Source organism: Colletes latitarsis, chromosome 2, assembly GCF_051014445.1.
Source record: "Colletes latitarsis isolate SP2378_abdomen chromosome 2, iyColLati1, whole genome shotgun sequence".
Taxonomy (NCBI): domain Eukaryota; kingdom Metazoa; phylum Arthropoda; class Insecta; order Hymenoptera; family Colletidae; genus Colletes; species Colletes latitarsis.
Window position 1 is genome coordinate 14,866,800 of NC_135135.1, and position 21,810 is coordinate 14,888,609.

Below are 21,810 nucleotides of genomic sequence, written 5' to 3' on the forward strand. Positions count from 1 at the left end.
ATGTTTAATGCTCGAGCCTGTCGGTGTAATGATAATTGTATACCCGTGGAAATCTCGGCTTTCATCCCGTAAGAAAGCAGCAAAGATACAAATGGACCGTTTCGCGGAGGATCGTCGGGACGGTTTTCAGCTCGTTAAGCGCTGTTGTGCTCCAGGGTCAAGAGAACAGCGCAAAGTGCTACGTTTCCCCCTGGTAGATCTTCCTGTGTTCTCGTATTCAACGACCTCGATAACACCGCTTCGGTGTTTCTCAAGGATCGTTTTCCCCGTCCTCCACGCCTTTATCATTTATTCCAAGCCACGGATTTATTCCGTGATACCTTCGTATCTTCTTGGGCTCATTATCAAGTCCCCTCCCGTTATAGTCTTTCTCGCGAGTAACATTCGTCGTACCCTTTTGTCCAACTAGGAGAGATCTCGTGGCTCGATTTATGAATACGAGCGATATGGTGGAGTAAGCTCCGCGGTTATTTGCCTCCGGAGAGTTATAATGGCCGGTTTACTGCACCCGTGAATAAGTACTTTCCACTAAATAATGTTCTCGAAAGAAAGTATCAGCGCGCGAGTATCTCCGCTATATAAACGAATAGTTTGGATCGATGCTTCCCCGAACCATGGTTCGCGAACTTTTACAAAAATAACCGAGTTAGACAAATGTCCCGGTGAAATTTTAAATCCACTTTTGCGCGTCTTCGCGGAGCGCAACGTTTTACACTTTGATGCCCGACGTGACGTTGATATGTAGGCTAATGACATTATTTACAAGCGTTCGCGCGAATGGAAACGAGAAATCAAGATAAATTGTCGTTATACATGACGTCTCGAATCGACGGTGTTCCTTAAATACACAATTCTGGCGATGTTAAATTTGATTTACGGTTACCCTTAATTTTGTGACGTTGAACGAGTGTCTGTTCCGCGAACGTATACTGTAACAAACAGACAATACCGACTACGATTTAGCGATCGAGCCTAATTGCTCACTGAACTGATTGATTACCTGATTAATTAGCGGATCTTGATTACTCGTCTGTTTGCAGATTAACCAAGTGCTTCCACGATTAGAATCGTCTAATATCGAAGGTCTGATCGCTTCTGGATTCTCTTCGATCTACTCACACGATACAATACAATTTTACATTAACATATCGCATGAATATAATTACGTAATTTCGTAAAGAAGCATCGAGCGTCAAAACGGACGTTTAAAGCGAAAATTACAATTGCTAGTACTCTCGTAGCGCCAAGGAACTTATCGTAGCTCCGCAGCTGAGAACTATACCCGTCTAATTCGAAACTCAACGGGCATAGGAGAGTCCAAGATCCATAAAGACGTACTTAACCATAGTTTCGATCTGTCTACTTGATACATAGTTTCGCCGGAGTCCGGAATATACGTCACGATTTGGAGCGTTAAAACAATTACGCGTTCAAGTTCGTGATCTCAGAAGTTTGTACAGAGTCAAACGGTCGTGGCTGTACGTTCCAAAGAGGAACCAATCTGAAATCCGCTGCCTTGGGTTGCGGATTCCCCTTTGTCCATTGGCAACGACCAACAGCCTCGCGATCTTGAGAGTTTCGGTGCAAGTTGCTCTATATTTCGAAGTTGCGAGGAGAACCGTGCATTGCAGATTAGAAACGCGTAGATCGGGTCAGCTTGAATCGCTGTAACAGAACGATTGACCGTGTTGAACGACAAAATTTTAATTTTACATTTATTTCGCGCGTCCTTCGTTGGATGAGTCGAGCAAACAGGAAAGACACTCGATTTATCTGTTCGAAACGTTTAAATTACTGGGAATAAAAGTTATTGCGTCAAAATCAATAACGTTGCGCTGGTAACTAGCCATTTATTATTGCTATTTAATCCGGAAGAGTACGTTGAAAGAATTCTATCCGCGCGATGAATGTTCCAGAACAGGTAGTTTGTTAAGAGAGTCTTTTATTTATCTAGACTGAGCATGCTTCTTGCTACGCGTTTACTTCCTTTCCTTAAGTTTCAATTTCCTGCTAAATTATTTCGTTGCCTCAAGTTTCTTATTTAATATTATTTGCACTTTTTAGAAGCGTTGTAAATTTTCAAAATACTAAGCGTGGGTGATATTTGCCGCGTCACGTTCATTTTTATTATTGTCTTCTCTGCGGTAATAACTCGTGCATTGTAGATCCTCTTGGCAAGTATTCTTCACATAAAAAATAGGAACTTCCAGAACGAATGAATGTTTGTATTATAACATATCGTAAAACGTTTTATAACTCTTGCAATGTTTTACATTATTCTCCTTTCTACGATATTTCGTATATTACATATTACATTTGTTATTCGTACGTATGGACTTTGCACTTTCACGCTTTACTGTATTATTTTTTTACTCGTAACCATTTTTTATTTTTAAGTTCCAGGCTAGACACAAAATTGTGGAAGAATTAACATGATTTCTTCTAGCCATTTGAATTCTGCATTACGAATTATAAGTCTTCAAACGAACAATTTATTCTAGAACTCGATTATAAATCTTGAATGGACAATTTGGTCCGCGAACGTATAGAAATCACAATGGGACAGGTTTTGAGAAGCCTGTAAATATTATTGTTCGCCTAATTCTGTTATAGAAGAATGACGCGTATATGAGGGAATCGTGATACTTCGTACACCAAATATGAATATTAACGACGCGATAACCCGTTTATGGAAGGTGGATATCGACCATCGCCAGTTTACAATTATTTGCATCTTGCGCGATCTCCGCAAAAATGACATCATTTATCGCGTTTGTTGCCGAAACGTGGCGAGAATTACGGAATTATTTCGCGATAAACATCGATATTTCGCTGCTCGCGGAACGATAGTCGCGTGGGACGAAGTATTATTTAAAAAAAATAAGAAAAAAAAAAACGATGGACGTTTCCCCGTAACTTGGCGTTAAAATGTGTCTCGAAAAATCGGTTGGCCATTTAATAACGTTCTTGCGGCAGGGTAACGATCCCGGGGCCGGTTCTTTCCGTGGAAAAAGGTTTCGTTTTGCGGGTATAAATCTGCATGATGGCGCGGATTTTTGCGCCAGACGCGAGAAAAAGATGGTGGAAGAGTGATAGAGCCCCGCGCGTCGCGTCGTCGAGTTCATTAGATTTCTCGTATCGTCCACCGTGGTACCTGTATGCTCGAATGGGCTGTAAAACCCGGCCACAGCCATGATCGATAGCGGCACATTATTTGTCGTTATAGAAGTCGCATCCTCCGCGCCAAGAAATTGATCATTCGTAATTCCTGAAGCGACGACGATTAAGTATCGTTACCTTCCCCTGATTACGCGTATTACGCGTTGCATACGGTATCGTGCATCTTTATTAACTCCAGGCAGTTCAAATTAGTCTTAAGACGCCCTGGCGAAAGAAGAAAAGCTTTCGCGTGAAACGCGGAAAGCTCCAGGCGTTGCTCGAATTATAGGTATTAATCTTTTGTCGACGATACTATCCTTAAATTCTTTTGGTAGATATCTGGTGATGAACTTTCTTTTTTAAATCATAAATAATGAAATATTTCAGGAAAGATACCCAGTTACTCCCACATTCATATTAGTAACCTATAATGGGTGATTTCTCGTGAATTTTTTCTGCATTTATTTTTGCCAAATATTATTTATTACATTGTGTTACTTCTAGTTCACAAATTTTCTTTTTATTATATTCAAACATAAATCCTTAAAATGGATTTATACCAGTTTTAAAAACTCTGTTCGTTAAGAAACAAATTTTTTCTTTATTTATAGCGAATTACACCATCGCAGTGTACGAATAGGAGCGCGGGTAACTGTATAGCGAGATTCTAGGAGTTCTTGGCAGCTGCTTAGTCGTAAAGCGATTTTTGAAGCGTCGAGGCCTCCGGTGGCTGGATATTGATAAATTTCTTCTCGCGTCCACGACTTCCGAGATACGATCTTTGCTTACGCCGATCGACGATTAATCTTTGGAGCAATTCATCGTCAGGTATCCAGACAATGACTATCGACGGTTCTTGCAATTTCTTCCGGGTCGACTAGCAGCTCCTTCCTTCCGACTCGCCACTGAAATATTATCAGCATTAAGAAAGGAGATGGGAGTGCCCTCGATCGCCATAAATGGGACGCAATATGACTGATGGAGCCCCATACACTTTATCGTCTCCTCGTTTCTTAGTTTTCACTGAATTTCGGAGCCGTTGCGCTGCACGTGACACTTTATTTATTGGGATCACTCGAGGACAGGTGAACGGGTATTCTGTTTAATAAAAGCGACCCGGTTTTTGCGCGAATCGGTCATCCGAAGTTATTTCCAAAGAAACGCGTTCTCTTCTTTTCTTAAAGTATGTTCTCTGAAACGTGTCACCCGCAGAATTTATTCGAACTCGTAAAATTTACGGCGTTGCGATCCGCGAAACTTTGCGAACGCACCGTTTTAACGTTGCATCCTTTACTTAATCATCCACGTTGAAACGATTCCCAGCTATATCTTTCTCCGCAAGGTGGTTGTTGCCATTGTTCCCGTTGAAATTTATGTAACAGCTCCTGTGTCGCAACCGCAGAACGTGGACGAGCATTGTCGTCGACGACCACCTTTCGCCTCGGTTCTCGAGTCGTTTGTTTCTTATGGCTCTTTGAATTTCACACGGAAATCAATTCTCTGTGAATTGTATTCATATTGGGAATAATTTTAAATCAACTAAAAATTTATGGAAAAACAGAACGACTCGGACAACCGGGAATTAGTACAGAAAGAAACCGAAAAGTCAGAAAATATTTGAACGCAGGTAGAAGCAGATGCTTGAAGCAGTTAGGTCACCGAGGAGAGATCCAAGGAATGTCATAGAGTAACTGAGAGAGATAGAGAGAGACAGGGTGATTCAGGTAGCGACAGGGTGATCCGGAACGTGATAGAAAGCGATTGACTGAAAGGAAAGGGAAGTATGATTAAGACGGAGTTGGGCAGCAACAACGTGTAAGAGACGAACGCGTTATTATATTTTCATTTAGTGACAAGGTGAAGCTAGAAGAGACGGAGAATCAGAGAGGAGAGAAACGCGAGGGAAAGACGAGGATTTGTGTTTTATTTCGCTAATACGCGGAACACGCTAATGGCGACGGTTGTAATTAGCGTTGAATATGTCTGCAAACGTCAAGCAATCGAAACAGTCGACGCAGAGTGCAGTCTGTGAAAGAAAATATTCCTTTCATACAGTTTCATTAAATTGTTTGGCTGCGACTTAAAAGCTTGCTGTTCTCCGTATGCATAACATCAATTAGTAAATTCAACCGGGGAGACAAAAAACAACCCATTGTATCCATTGTTTGCCCAACCCAATATTAACAAACGCGAAAAAGGAGGTTTGCTCGTTAAAAAAAACATGTTGATTAAATTGTAGAACAAATGTACGGAGATTTGCAATCGAAACACTTAAATTTAATAGTACTATTATATCTTGAGCTCCTGTAAGTGCAACGTTGCGTCACGAGATCCATTCGCTGTAATTCGTACGTCTACCTATGAGTCAATTATCGCTTATCAATAGTTAATCGATGTTAATTAATATCCGCGGTTAATGTTTTCGCGTAATTATGTTGCGTCACGTTTTATTGCGAGCAGCGTAATCGAGATCAAGCAGTAACAGCTGTAAGCTGTTGCATCAACGTCGCGGCGTCATCCTCTTACGCTGTTACCAATAATGAGAATCGTGTTTTCCAACGGGCGCGGACGGCTAATAGACGGTTCATCGAAAGTCGCCTAGCAGTAAGTCGGGTTTATCGGTTTGAATGCTCGAATGGTAATTTATCGCGGCGCTTAATTAACCCACGGACGCTAATGGGCTCGGGGTGGAGCGCTTAATCCGAAAGATCGCGTACGCAACGAGCACGAAGAAAGACCAAGGCAACGCGGACCCACGTAATTAAACTGAAACTTACGGTTCGCGACCTCGTTTCGGACGTTTACTTCATCGAGGAGCGTGATATACCGTCATTTTTCAATTTCCCTTCAAGGAACAAACGTTGGATCACGCCACTGCTCGAACCAATAAACTTTTCCGTGACCCCGGGCTCCCTCAACTTGACCCCGTCCAATTTCAAATCATCCTTTCGAGCGTTTGCAACGTTTATAGAAATTCATGTTTTTATTAACCCTTTGCCATACAATAACGAGTCTTGACTCGTGACAAGTTCTTGATGTCAAATTGCACAATCACGAGGCTACTCACTCGTTATCAAGACTTATTCATTAGAATCAACACGTTTTTATATTCACGAAGTATTCGTAAAACAAATCTATTCTTTTTCGCGGCCATTTCTTGTACGCTAAGTTTAAACAAAATTAAATAGTATACGTTTGAAAAATTACATTAAATTGTACGTTAAGGGGTTATTAGAATTGGTGAAACGGGAACTTTATAGAGGGCTGTCTCAACCCCTAAAAAAAAATAATTGTCCTACTTTAAGTATTTCTTACATTTTTGCATGTTAAGTGCATTCTGTAGTTTCTTTGAAAATTAAAATTTCTACCTTGATTTAAAAATTTAAAACATTAGGATTCGTGCAGTGTTGGCGTTTAAAATATAAATTTGAAGCATGAGTCACCAGTGACCATCGCGTTAGTTGACAAACTTTTCAAGTTTTTACGCGTTTTATGACATTCGCTGCACTTGTATATTTTTTAAATACAAAGTGGATGCATCACGCTTAAAAATATGCAGCTTGATGTTCAGCGGACTTCTGAGCCCGAGGACTTTATTTTACAAACAGTTGGATTTAACTCTCACCCACTAATTACGCGTTCAACATAGTATGCTCGCAGTAAAGTGCTTCTCGCTCTGTTTTAAAACGTACGACCAAAAAATCTACATTTGCTCGTCCATAGAACGCAGATCGAACTTTCGAGAAGGTTGTGCGTTAAACAACCACACGAACATTCCTTGGATCGCTGGACGGAATGGTGACTGACAGCATGAATGCCTTTATACAAATCTCATTGAAGAATGTTTCGATATACGGTTGCCTGACGATGAATAGAGGCGTACTAGCAAATTGGACAAATGCTATGGTGGGGTTGACCTCTCAATGGCTTTCAGCAGCCAGTTGAATTTGCATTCATTGCTTTTCCGAAACTGTTGCAGAGAAATCGTAAGAATCGAATCTCTAACGTTACGCAAATTTTACTCGAAGCTGTGGTCGACGATCGCGATTTAAATTGGCAATTATTAGTTGTACTCTGGAAAAAGGGCTGTACAGATACTCATTTTATTATGAAATTGTGACCAGTGTGATTTGTAATTTATAAATCTCCTGTCTCCTTAGTGGATTAATATTTACTTCTTAAAATGAAAAAGACAAGAGCACTCGTGACTCATCAGTAGACTTCATCATCAGTAATCTTCATGCAAATTCATACTTTTATTAATAGAATTAATGAGGTGGGAGCTTTCTAGAGGGTTGTCTCAATTCCTACATATAATAATTCGTATCCTACTTTAAGTATTCCTTATATTTTTGAATATCAAGTGCATTCTATAGTTTTTTGAGAATTAAAATTCCCCAGAAATGCATAAACATCCGCAAACCTGAAAAAAACTGAACATCCTTCATACAGTCTAAACTTTTGATTACCCGGCTTTGATAAATAATTTTAATATCAATATTAATAGTATTTTCGTGCTCGTTTTTGCCCCCTTTTATTTAATCGTCAGATTATGCTTTGGAGCGTAATACTCGATAGAAAAATATTTGCTGGTCGAAATGGGAGGTTCGTGTTCCGGTTTACGCAAAGCGCGTGGATTTAAGAGGAATCCATGAAGAGACAGGCGGACTCGGAATGGCAAAAGGTTCCTGAAACCGTGGTCCAGGGCGATCCTCCAATTATTTTGTGCAGCACATTACACCGGGAGGTTCCGTGTGCATACGTTCGTTGGGAAATATTTTGAATAGAAGGAACAGGGCTCACGGTTCTTGCCGTTGGCTCTGAAAAACGTTCCGGCAAGCAGAGTGGCGCCGGGGCTTTACAATGAACCCAGGCGCGGTTTGTCCGCGTCGCTCGCATTATTTGCCGCACGCAACACGTATGTACACACGTGTGCAAAGGAACGAGGGGGGCAGATTGAAAGTTCATGCTCGGATGTCGGATCGAAACATTAATCTTCTCACTTCGTTCTGTCTAGCGTTCCCTTCTTCGCGTGTCGGTGATTCCGGAAAAAATTGCATCTAAATAATGCACCTACCTCTCGCGTGAAATTCATACGCTCTCGCGGAGCGGTCGCGAACCATGCAGCTGACATACGGATTAAAAACCGAGCTCGATTGTTACTTTCCTTGACGAGCAGAAAAAAAAAACAAAACAAAGAAAAAAAAAAAGAAAACAAAGAAAAAAACAATGGAGGAGAGAAAAATATTGCGAATGATGTTTCCAGCATTTTGTCGGGGCGGATTTGATTGGCAGCTTCCTGTGTTACGTTTCGACAATGAGTCGATGAGTTTTGCGTCCGTTCTCTGTTGTTTGCGTCGACGCGTTGGACAAAGAAAATTGAAAAAGCAAGAACACCGCGCACGGGAAGTTTGCAACGCGAACTTTACTGTTGGGTCGAAACGGTTGCTAGGTACATCCGATGCAGATGTTTTTTTTTTTAAGGAAAATTCAATTTTAGACTATAAAACGATCGTTTAAAATCTATAAAATATGAACTTTAAGGATTTAAGTAATGTTTTTTGTTAGTAATATTTTTCAGTTGCACCTGAGTAACTTTAACAGTGATTATATGTATTGAATCAGCAAGTACAGGCATATTAACGAAAGAATTGCACAAGGAAAATTACTCAAATAAAGTAGTATCAAGAAAGGAGAAAAACGATCATACAATTCTGAGGTAGTTGCACAACCGTGTAATCAGTGTGTGATCACTTAGAAGTAGATTTAAGTAGTTCTTGTGTAATTCTTTCGTGTGTACGTTAAGTTACAGAGCTAATTCGGTAGAAATTAATCTTAAAAATTGCTCCTGAAGATGATCCAGTACCAGAAACGTAACATTTAGTGTTACAGAAATGGATCGGTTATATTTATTTTTAGAAGGATGTGTATGCATTTATGGGAAATTTTAATTCTCAAAAAACTACAGAATGCACTTACTTGAATTATTGTTATTTAAGGGTTGAGATAACCCTCTACAAATCTTCTACGCTCCTATTTCATTAAATAAAAATCCGCAGTCTATTTATTATATACGATTCGAATAAAATCGTGTCCGGCTCTGTTTTTCGTGCACCCTGCACAATGCACTTTTTCCGCGAGTGTCGGTGAAACGGTGCACCGAGGAATCGTGGATCATACACACACACACACGCACACGTTACTCGGAACTTTCAACTTCGCGCGTCGGAAAATTCGGAGTAAAATTAAGTTTGTAGGTCGATCGATCGTCCCGGAAGAGGAACGACATTCTGCCGGATGCTCTTGGCCCATTTCGCGCGCATTTGTTTCACCGAGGTTCCGGCTAGGCTCTCCCCGAATTGCGTTCTAAATAATGCATCATTCGTCGGAACGTTTGGCCGGCATGAAATATGATGAGCATAAAAGTGATGTAAGAGAGCGGACCTCGTTCGATGGGTGGTTCTAGAACAGCTTTCACGGGCCAAAAAAGTTCGTATGAAGGAGAAGAGGAAAATGAAAAATCCGTTTCGTCCATCAACCGACGGATTTACTCGCCAGCATTCCTTCTCTCGATTAGGCAAGCTTCGTTTGCAAATAACGAACAAAGATCTCAGATTCAGTAAATTAGAATTTATTAATGTTCGTGACAGGGACGATTGCCTGTTTCATATCCCTGCGAACGGAAAGAAAGTCCTTTTATAAAAATGTTTCATCCCATTAACTCGATGTTAGTCGTGCGAGTGACACGTGCCCCCCAATCCTGTGGGACTCTTATTCACGCAACCAACGAAGGGTTAACCACCCTAATGACACTTTATTTCTCTCAGAAAAATCTGTCGAGGCTCCATACTTGGTTTTTTTACGAATCTGTCCTTTATTGCCTCTCTAAATTGTCAAATGTTGAAAGCAACTGTTCTTGTCGCGCAATACAAATCTTTAACGTGACATCTTTGAGAATTTTAAATAAAACTGTTACGTTTATTTTTTAAAAATCTTAAAGGTAGGAAAACCTTTACTTTTCCCTTCGACTGTTACATAGTTCATAGAGTCAGTAATTCGGGCGTTATTTTGGCCGACTCTTATTTCGAGACGTTCAATATTTTAATAGATGTCAGGTAATGCTCGAATGAAAATTTCAGAAGTTTCCTTGATAGGGTCGGGGAACCTGATATGATTTCGTCCGTTTTCGTCTCGCGGTCGGGTCTTTTGTTCCATAAACCAACGTTTATTTCCACTCATCTGTCTTCTATTGTTCTTCCAACCCCTTCAATTATGACAGTGATTTAAGAGGCTACGTTACTTGGTCGTAAAGTTATAACAGGTAAAACCATCTATCCTGATGCGATGGGGGTCATAAATCTTCTAAGATGACGCGCGGGGTACCTCTACTTTGCTCGTTGACATCCACCGCGGGTTCGTCGATGCTTCGATATTTTCGTAGTACACGTTTCGACACGCGATATTCATGGACGACGCGAGTATTCAAGGACTGGGCGTCCGATATCGATAGGTCTATTGGATATTCACGCACGTTTTTGCAACGAATCCGATTTTATCGTAGATGGTCACCCGACGCGATCATTTATTTAAACAATTTTTACGGGTCGCGATTCGATATCGATTTCCGCTGACGTCGCACGTGAAATATTCATCGTGAAACAGAATTAGCACCGATCCCGTCCTCCTCGATTTTTTCCACCTTTCTGTAAACAATTTTTTCCGCTCAAACGTCTAACAATACCCGTTCGTATTTACAAAAGAAATCCTTCGATCGATATGCATTATGCATTTCACACAAATCAGGGAATTGTAATTTTAAATCAAACTTCAACGTTTCTGTCGACGAGCAATGAGTTGCCTCTAATTCTAGAATCACCCTGTATAGAAACATATACAGGGTGTTCGGCCACCCCTGGGAAAAATTTTAATAGAGTATTCTAGAGGTCAAAATAAGACGAAAATCAAGAGTACCAATTTGTTGATGGAGGCTTCGTTAAAAAGTTATTAACAATTAAATTCAAAAATTTCAAATCGTTCTGGAAAAATTATTTTCGGTTGCGGGAGTCAATTACAATCATTTTTAGTGAATACATATACCCCCGAAATCCTACCTACTTTCGAAAAAAAAATTCGAGTGAGTGCTGAAAGTTTTGGGTGAAAAGACTTTCGAATCGTCTTGGAAAAATTATTTTTAGTTGCAGGGGTCAATTGCAAGCATTTTTGGTCAACAGACATACCCCCGAAATCCCACTCAGTTTCGAGAAAAAAATTCCTTACCGAAAATATAATTTCTGGCCAGAAATGTCTGCCCGAATTTTCATGCGAATCTTTAAAACGTCATAACTTCTGAACGGATTGGACGATTTTAATGTTTAAAAAAGCAAACTACGCGTATTTTGGTGGAGAATATGTACAAATCGCAAAAATATTCGAAGAGTTGGTCCTTGACCCCGCAAAATGAGAAAAACCCCATAAAAATGGTCCAATTTTCAAACAGCCATAACTCCTATAATTATGAATATATTTCAATGTAACTTTTTTCTGAAGTAGAGCTCATGGGTACTTACAAAAAAGTATTAGACAACTTTTCTGTAGGGCGTCAAACAAAATTACTAAAAATCAAAAACGAAGTTTTAAGAAAAATCGACAAGGGGGTAGGTGCCTAAATTTTTCAGCAAAAAACAATTTTTTCAAATCGTTCTAAAAAAATTATTTTCGGTTTCGGGGTTCAATTACAATCATTTTCGGTGAATAGACATACCCCGGAAATCCTACCCACTTCCTAGAAAAAAATTCGAGGTGTGAAATTTTTCGACAAAAAAAAAAAATTTCAAATCGTTTTGGAAAAATTATTTTCGGTTGCAGGGGCCAATTACAATCATTTTTGGTGAATAAACATACCCTCGAAATCTTGCGCATTTTCGAGAAAAAAATTCAGTACGTTCGGAACTTTAAACGTTAATAACTGTTTAACGAAGCCTTCATCAACAAATTGGTATTCTTGATTTTCGTCTTATTTTGGCCTCTAGAATCCCCCATTAAAATTTTTCCTAGGATTCGCCGAACACCCTGTATAGCAAATCCTTGTTAATTCGGTCACGTTTAATCCGGATGTCGGATAATCCGGCGCAGATCGTATTCTATTACTTAGTCGTAGAGTGCATCGATGCATCTTGGGCAAATTGAGAATCGCAGGCGCATTATGCATCTCTAACGCTTGTAAGGACTGTCAACGTGATTCTAATTATAGATCCGCAGCGTAGGTGTTGGGATGCAATTTTTTTCCAGCGTGCAAAAGCAATGAATAAACATCGTTTTTTATTTATTTTAACATTTAATGAATCGATACGTAGCTATTCGATTACAACATTACGAAATTTTCCATTTGTTTATCGATACTATCTTTTACCCGGTCCGGATTTTCGTTTAATCCTGATTAGTATAAATTAACGAGGTTTGCCGTACACACAGCTGCATAATTATTATTTATCATACACAGCTCGTGTTTAATTGTTTGCTCGTTTTTATAATTAGCAATCAAATATTATTTTGATTACTCGCTGGATCAACAGGGGGAATTTTAACTTGTCGAAATAAATAAAAGCAAACGAAGAAAACAATGTGATTGGTTCTCTCGATTATTTCGGAAATGATTTTTATTTATCGCCGTTTCTTTCATGGAAAGCAATGCCAAGGAAAAGCGTAATCGAGCAGAGTTCAGGAGGCATCGGAATGAAAGTGGAAATCTAAAGTGGTGATTAAATAAACGTCTTGCATTGAGTATCGAAAGGGGGGAGGAGCGAAGCTTTTTAAAGGCTTTTGTAGGTACCTGTAAAAGATCCCTTGCACTTGGGCCTCTTTGATAATTTATTAATTACTTTCACGGGACACGCTGGGAAAAGTGGGAGCCGGACGCACGGTAAAATTAATTATGAAATTCGTTCGCTGAATCAGGAAACGGGATGTCGGGGATGAAGTTTTCCTTTCCCGCGGAAAGAATTTCCAGATTTTCATCGATATTTTTATTTATTTATACAACACCTACTGTCCATCGCCTTAATAAAAGAGACACAGATGATGTCATTGTCTCTTTATTGCGAAATACCACATTGTCGACGGGTAATAAATTATTTATACGAATGTAACACCGGTTGCAAAGTGTGACGTTGTTTCTATGAAATCCTGTTATTCTTCTTGCTAACGACAGTAACAGGAATCGTCTGTGATATTTACTAATGAGTAATGGGAAAAGCGACGTTACGAAACAGTGCTCAGGGAAAACTTCTTTCTAATTATAAAACTAGTTTCGCGATTTAATTACGTTCGATCGTTTCGACTACCATAAACCGTATCTTGAATCAACTCATCCCGAAGTTTTATCGCGTTCGTTCAATTAAAATTGATTGCTAATATTTTTCTTTCATTCCTAAAGATAGTTTCTGCGTGCCTCGGAGTCTAATATTTCATTCACAATTGTCGGATGGGTCTCGATTAGCAACCCCAAGGCCACTTCCTCGTTTACGAATTACGTCAAACGCGATTAATCTTTATTTATGCTGCAGTTATGGCGGGGATGGTTTCTTGGTGACCTTGGAGCACTTAAGCGAGCCTCAATCAGCTGTAATTTTTCAATATCATACATATTTAAAACAAAAATTAATTATTTTCAACCGAGTTATAATAATTTTATATCGACTCGTCTGGGGAACTTGGTCTTACTTAAATCCTATTTTTCTTCCTTAATTTCGGATCTCGCTCGTCGGTTTTACTTTTCATATTTTCCCAATCACGGAGCATTTTCGTGTAATGGCGGGAAACTCGTCCAGATAATTCCGTTTCTTGCTCGTTCATGCGTCGAACGTACGAAACTTTTCTGCGATTACACGCGAAGTGCCATTGAAATTGGCAAACAGTGGAGTTTCGACCTGGATGTCCAGTCGACTCGAGCCCCGGACCGTCTCGAACTCGTTCGATTCCACGAGTTCCTTCGGGGGAACGAATCCCGAAACTTTTCGCCGCTCGGTCCATGAACGAACGATTGGACCACACTTCTCCTCCTCCGAAGATTACGTTTAATCAGAATTAAGGATGTACTTGTGGAGCATCGATAGCCCCGGACGGTCGATGATCTTCGTCTCATTTGCCCGATTCGGTAGAGTTTAATCTGGAGAAGGACTTCTTGAACGACTTCGTCCCGCCCCGAGTTTAAATCCCGATCAATCGATATCAACCTTCGCGAGACGCGCAATTTTTCTCGAGTTAACGTCGCTTCGATTATTCTGTCGATTTTCGGGATAAGAAGCCACACGTAAGTAACTCCTGGATAAATAACATTCGAAACAATTAGAACACAAACGTGCTTTTGACGAGGGATGTTGGAAAATATTAGTTGCAAGAGAAATAAAGATCAAAGAGAGTGTACATTATGTGTTTTTTCAAATGATTCAAAGTTTATATTAATATTCGGTGTATGGTTAAATATGGTTCTTTGAATCAGAGAAAATAGTGTGCCATTAAAAAAAGGAAAATATGAGCGATCTTAAAACGGTCTTGACCCGTCCAGGCAACGACCTTCCTCCTTGAACATTCAGGCGTTCCCCTTGAAGTCTTTTAACCTCCTGAAAGTAGGTTTTAAAACTTGAATGTAGTTTCGAAATACAGGGTTACTCTAGAAACTGGGACAAGCTTGTAACTTTTTTTCTAAGCTGAAATATAGAGAAGTTGACACGGGAAAAGAGTCGAATCTCGGGATGTGGCCTACCTTTTGTGTCTATTATTTTTAATTTTCAGATAATTCACGTTCTTTAGATAAATTCTCCGTTACAAAAACGTAATCGTTTCGTGTCTAATCGTAAACAATTACTTGATTCCAACAGGTGTTTAAATGTTTCATTAATCGCTTTTTTACATTTTTAAGCTGGAGTAATATTCCCTTATTTCCACTTTGACTTTCGAAATTATGTTCGATAAGTTTCTGCAGCATTCTGTCTATTTTTATGGCACCATTATAATATGCTTTAAATTGATTTAATATAATCAGGACCGTGACAGATCAGGGGCAGACAGGGCACGTGCCCTTGGGCGCCATGTTACGCGAGGGAGCCAATTGACACACTTAAAATTGAATTAACTACTTCAACACTTTATCGTCCGCGTGATTTGCATAAAAAGTACGCATACGTTCGTGAAAATAGTTTTTTTTATTACGATTTCTTCTTCACAAAAATCAAGCTTTCTCAGGATAGCTAAAGCACAAATATATATTAATAATTTAAATTATTTTTCCTTTCGAAGGACACCTTTTGATAGAAATAGGTCTGCCTAACAGTAGAACTACCAACGATTATGGTGTATTTATTTGTATCAAAAAAATTAAAACGATAAATATTTAAAGTTTATTCATTCTCTTATAGAGAATTACGATAAATTTTCAGAATTCTAGTGGAGTAAACTTTTTAGACTTTTTTATTCGGAATTATGAGTGGTTCTGACCACTTCGATAGCTCTAATGTTAAAAATAATGTTGATCGCTTGGTAAGATTCCCAAGCTTCGATACATTCGTTAAAAGTAAAGGAAAAAGAGTAACGATGCAGAGAAACACGAACGCCTGGCATTATTTTTACAGCAATCAGAAGAAAGGAACGATCGCGGCTGGTACGAAACGGCGTTTTATTTCGCGTCGGTTCAATTTTCCTCTCGCGATTCCGATAACTTACGATTCCTCCGCGGCGTGGCCGCCGATGAATTCCGTCCGACGAATTCCCTGTAGGTGGACCGGTATTTATGGTATCCGCAATTCGAAAACCGTATGGAAGGAAGCAATTTGTTCGCCAACCGATACAATACTACGGCCCACGGTAATGAAACAGGGAATCGTTTTGTACGTGCAGCATGCAACCTGCATAGCCGTCGTGTTTCGCCCGTTGCAGTTTTCCCAGCGCGGCGCATCCCGCAGCTCGGCCATTTTCCCCCGAGTTTGAAACTTACGTACACGAGGCCTTCGTAGCCTGACAGAGACCTTACGTCATTATCGGCTAACTGCATTCCTCGAACGACTGCAATTTACGTCGGGTGGGCGTCCCTTCGTGCCCCACGTATCGCTTAATCCGATGTTCGTACAACTCTTGCTCGTTTATTGGTTTAATCGAAACATTGAATGATCCCAGAGTCCTCTGGCAAACGACCTTGCGTGGTAAAAATTAAAAATTTATCTTTTTAAGATTATGATGTAATGATCATTTTTGTAGACAGTTAATTTTTAGAAGGTAGAATTCTTTTTCGTTAAATACTTATCCGTTGAGAAATTTTCGAGGTTGGATAAACAATCCTTCTCTCTGTAAATCTGTAATTTACATGCAAATCAATGGGGTGTTTCACCCGAAAACAAATAAATAAATACTGCATTATAGATGCAAAAAAGAAGGTGGAGAAACAGAGGTCGTTCGGAATCGAGGAGATATCCTGTTAAAGGTTGCTATTACCGTCGTGCGTGCATTAATTCGGAATATCTGGGAAATAACGAGCAGGAATGCAGAGGCGAAGGATAAATGGGCAGAACTCGTTGAGAAAACAGTACAAAAAGTACGGGCAAAGTGCGAACGGAATATGCAAACCTGTTCTCAGCAGAAGAAAAGGAACATTCGCGATGGCCTTTGCGCGAAAACCGAAGACCTTCTCGGTCCATGATCGCTCGACCTGCAATCTTTCCAATAAGAGAGAAGGAATCTTCTCGCATTCTCTCTACACTTTCTGGAATTAAACCGTAAACCGTCGCGGTTCCACCTGTTGAAGAGAGACCCTGCAGGTAATTTATCTTAAGACGAAAGACTCTCGAAGCAACGAACTTCGGTGTTGCAACGAAGTTTCACTAGGGAACTAGTGTTTCTTCGGAAAAAAAGAAATTTCACGGTCAAACGAGCTGTTTGTCACCTACAATCGTCGATCCTTATTATTAGGATATATCTCAGAACATGAATATAATTTTAATAGCCTGTATCCTTGACAAGAGTCGAGTTTGCAAGATATGTATACTAGAATTTTGATTTAACACATTATTGAATATTCCAGAGAATTATATATATCTCTTCATATGTCAAGAAGTTTCCTGCAATGCACCGTTATTAGATCAATGGAAGTTTATTATAAATGTCTATCAGAGTGTCGATTAGATTTCGACAATTCGTACGATGCTCCAATATTATTCGATTATACAGTAGCATCGTCTTATATCGAAACAGGGGGAGAACCTCAAACTTTATGCATTTCTTCATGTTACACGACAAAATGTTGTCAGACCACCTGAATATTCTCAGTCTAAAAAACTATGGTTCTGGAAGGATCTTCTCTTTTGAAAACAAGTAATTTTTACCTCACAGAAGCAGCATGGAAGTAGGTAGTCTTGATTCTGGGGGCAATCTCTCCAATTTTCTAGCGTGGCTCGTAAACACGAAGGATCATCGATGCGGGGGAGGGGGAACGCGTAAATATTCGAAGCATTCCATCCCACTTTGCCTTCACGAAATTTCGACCGGCTGTTCGACGCGTTACACGCCGTTTACCGTTTATCGCGGCGGGCATATCTTTCGTGTAAAGGTCACATCAGCAGCGGCGGTCCTCTCCTTCTGCTGGCAGCTTCTCCTACCTACTCGACTCACCTTCTCCTACTACGTATCCGTGGCACACAGGTGTAGCGGCCGGCAGTCGGCGTTCTCCGTCCGCCATACGCTTTCAGTTAACGCCTGGTCGTCGCCAGGTATGCCGGGTTCCCCTGTGAATTACGGTCATTAGTCGGCGATCGTTCCCTTTACACGGTGCCTCTTCCGCGTGTGCTTTTGATTTTTCAGTGAATCGTCGAGTTTTGTGTGTGATTCTAACCGCGAACCACTTTGCCATCGAACCGTCGACTCCGATCGAGCGCGTAACTGGAATCAATCGTAGCTCTTGGTCCAGCGAGTGAGTATTTCGTAACAGAGCCCAATCCTCTTGGGTTCTTTATATTTTTACTTCAACTTTCTATGCCCTTTCGCGCCAGGAACGACCAAACTTTGTCAAACTCAAATTTTTCGGTTTAAATCGAGATACGTTACCTTAACGATATTTCGATCGAAAATAATTAATCGAAGGAAACAATTGAACTCAACTTTCCTGTTTGACAGTTTCTCTATGAGGCTCGTCCGAAATATTTTATAGAATTTTAACAGAGAAGCCTGAAGACTACAAGGGCAATTGCAGTTATTCATGGATCGATCTCCTCCGAAATCTAATCAAATCTTCAGACGAGTATACTGAACTTAAGTATAAGGTTTCATCGATATCCATTGAGCCGCTTAGACGTAATCGTGTTAAAAGATGTATAGGAACTTTCTACAATTTCATTGAGATTATTTCTAAATCTAAGGAATATAAAGAATTATCATCGTGGCCTTAGATCACCATGAACGTTATTTAATATTAATATTAATTTTATCCAATCAATAACGGTAACAATAATTACTCACATTTAATCGATTCACCTTTTTATTCAATAACCGTAGCTTATCTTCGTGGCATATGGAGTTTATGAACCGAATCCATCGATTAACATCAATCTTGCACTTTTCACACTTGACAGCTTTTTCATATCATTTCTATCGAACTCGAATTCGACGACTGACTCAATCAATTACGGTGATTAACCTGTAAAAATTGTTTCCTTCTTTCGTTAAACCTTGAACTACCTACTTTCGTTTCACAGGTTTCTGTCGATTTCAGTGCCCGTCGTGCAATTGGCTCCAATGATCTAACAATTGATTTCGATCGAATAATAATTTTCGATCATCCGTCATCGCGTGTTGGTCGATCGTTAGGTACGAATCTAAGCAAGGTTATTGTCGGAGCTACGGTTCAATTTGTCACGACCGAAGTGACGTTTAAAAATATTAATTGGGTCGACGATGGCGATGCTCGTAACGACGTTATGTTCTACGCGGCAATTTTCTCGTCTTCGATTCGATTATGACGAATCGCTTAACAGATTCGGTCTTGTCGTCTCTGATCGCTTTTTGTCAAATATTGTAACCGATCGAGGTGTAAAACATTCATCTTCGCGAAGAGTAATGGGAGCTTCTTCGCGTCTGTTTCTGCCCGCCGTTCGAAATAGTGGCGATTTATCTTCCGCGCAAGACAAACGGAACTTTTGTCCACTCTAATGAGTCATGCAACTCAATGACACTCTCGAAATCAATTTGTCTTCTTTCTTACGGTGCCATGTAGCATTTACAACGGTTTGATGTTGCTTTTTTCTTCATTTTTTGCGTGTTCTTTATGTCGAAAGCACGCACGAGGAATGTTAATCGTACGAAAGAATATATAGTTGTTCGTACTTAAATAATATCGCGCAATAATACGGTGATATCGGAAATTATAACCGATCGTATCGTAATGTAGCTTCGAACGTTGCCAACTTCGATAATCTAACGGAATGGTGTAACTATTAGGTCGCTGTTGGAATTCTTGTCGATTTCTTCTTACGAAACTGGAGTACCGCATCGAATGCAGGTGAATCTTGATTACTCGAGCTAATCAAGGAACGTGATGTTTTCATTTTCACTTGTGCTTAAAAAAAATTCAAGAGTAGAACGTTGAAAATGTATTCGTTTCACAGAAAGCACTGAATATATTTTGGATTAATAATTTTGTATTATTGGTTGCAGAATGTGTTACATTTTATGCATTTCTTCCTGCAAAGAATAAGATTTTAATTTCTAATATGAGGGATTGTACTAGTCATATTATCTCGTATTATAGAGCACGTTTAATAGTAATGCTTTCGGTGTTAATATACACTTTCACGGGAGGTGAAAGTATCAATGAAACATTATATACAAGAATTTTAACGAATTTCTGCAGCTACATAGTATGTACATTACTTAATACTCGCTTCCAGTTCCAAGCAACTTCTTCCTTTTTACTTAAGGCAGGTTTCTAGTTTGTCACGCGATAAAACGGGTTTTTCTGGCAGGCGTGATCTGGAAATAAAGTATGACACGAAACTCAAATTTGGAATCAGGTTTTATCAATGTTCGTAAATATGTATAAATACAATTGAAAAAAAAAACTGAAAGAATATAGATTTAATGATTCGATACGACGCGAAGGTAAGTTATCGAGTCTTTTGTTTGATCTACAGAATTAGTTGATTTGATAGTTGTTATTTCGTTCGATGGTCTTATTATTACAAGTGCCTGATAATAAAACTGCTTATCTGGATTCATCGATAAGCGCTTGTGTCAACGATTGCTTTTTAGGTCGAAAAATATCGAATTCACCTAAGTAAATTCAATGCTCGCGATAGTTGGAAGGCTTGTAGTGTTTACACATGTGGCGGGAAATACTAATTGCCTATAGTACTTCCTTTCGCATCAGATTAAAGAGCAACGTGTGCTCTCGTTGACACAGAAACTGCTAATATTGATTAACAGAAAGCGTTCTGTCGTTCGTAACAATGTTTGCTCGCACGTCACACCTATGGCAATACGAAAATTGGACGAAGACAAGCACGAGACCTGCCACGTTCACTTTCCACCGGTATTGTTGTCCAAAAAGATCACTCTTCTTGGCCAAACACTATAATAAAACGACTTCTTTAAATACTAGTAATTTGTCAAACAAAATTAAATATTTTACATGTTCTCTAATGTATTTAGACAAGATTACATTCTGCTGGGCTTACATAAAATTGTTAATATTTATTCAGAAATTTTAATTATAACTTAGTAAATATAATAAGCTTAGCAAGAATGTTAGATTTTTATTCTATTTATTATATCGTAATAGCCTAGATTACTACTTGGATTCCGACGATTTTAACTTTTATTTGGACGTTTCAATGTATTTCAATCTGTATCGATTCGGTTATCTTAAAAAGCAAACAAATTCTTCCAGACCTGATAACGTTCGTGTACACGAGTAAATATCTATACGACGTTCAATATATATTTGCACATGTGTACATCTACGTACATATGTTCTAATGAAATTTTTTAATTACGTTCCTCGATAGATTTACAGCTGGCCCGGAGAAATTCAACAATTTTTGCATAACTAATCAGGTTCCATTTAAATTTCGACACGCATGGACGCCTCTAATTTATTTCGTCCGATTGTCAACGTGTCAAAATCGTTTTTATCATTTTTAAAAGAAAGTATCTATTCGGAATTTTAATTCGAAGGTTAACAGGAAGTTTATAGCTGATGATTTCGCGGCAGACACGCAAAGGAAAGTCGAGGAAAGAGAGCGGAAAAGTGTCGTGCTTTAACGACACTTGTTAGTCGGTCGCGACGCATCGGACGCTCCTAAAAGGGAACCCCCGAGCTCGTCGTTTCTCATTTCTCCGTTTTATCCGCCATTTCATCGACGACTCCGGCGTCTCTGGCGACCGTAAACGGTCTATCGGGTTCGATTATTCGATACGCGGAGCTCGAGTAGTCCACGTTTAATCCACGTGCAGAGGTTGCGATAGTCGCGATGCCGCGTTCGATCAGTCGCGTTCCTCGATTCGATGCGCGTAACGCGTTGCGATAGCTTTGCCTTCGTTCCCTTCCTTTTAGAGCAGATGGAATTAATTAGGCGCTACGAGCTCCTTTTACCATCCGCTGTCTTTTCTCGCGTA

General features: G+C 39.6%; 1 protein-coding gene across 9 annotated transcripts in view; it reads left to right on the top strand.

The window, feature by feature from the left end:
- The window catches only part of Pgant9 (polypeptide N-acetylgalactosaminyltransferase 9), a 322,236-nt gene that overhangs the window by 77,790 nt on the left and 222,636 nt on the right, over positions 1-21,810 (top strand). Inside the window, exon 1 of one of the 9 annotated variants that reach the window (XM_076783690.1) lies at positions 17,859-18,112. The exons of the other annotated variants lie outside the window; for them this stretch is intronic. The gene's annotated coding sequence lies outside the window, so the exon portion shown is untranslated. Of the gene's footprint in view, positions 1-17,858; positions 18,113-21,810 lie in introns of those variants that run through there. 9 annotated transcript variants of the gene reach the window in all.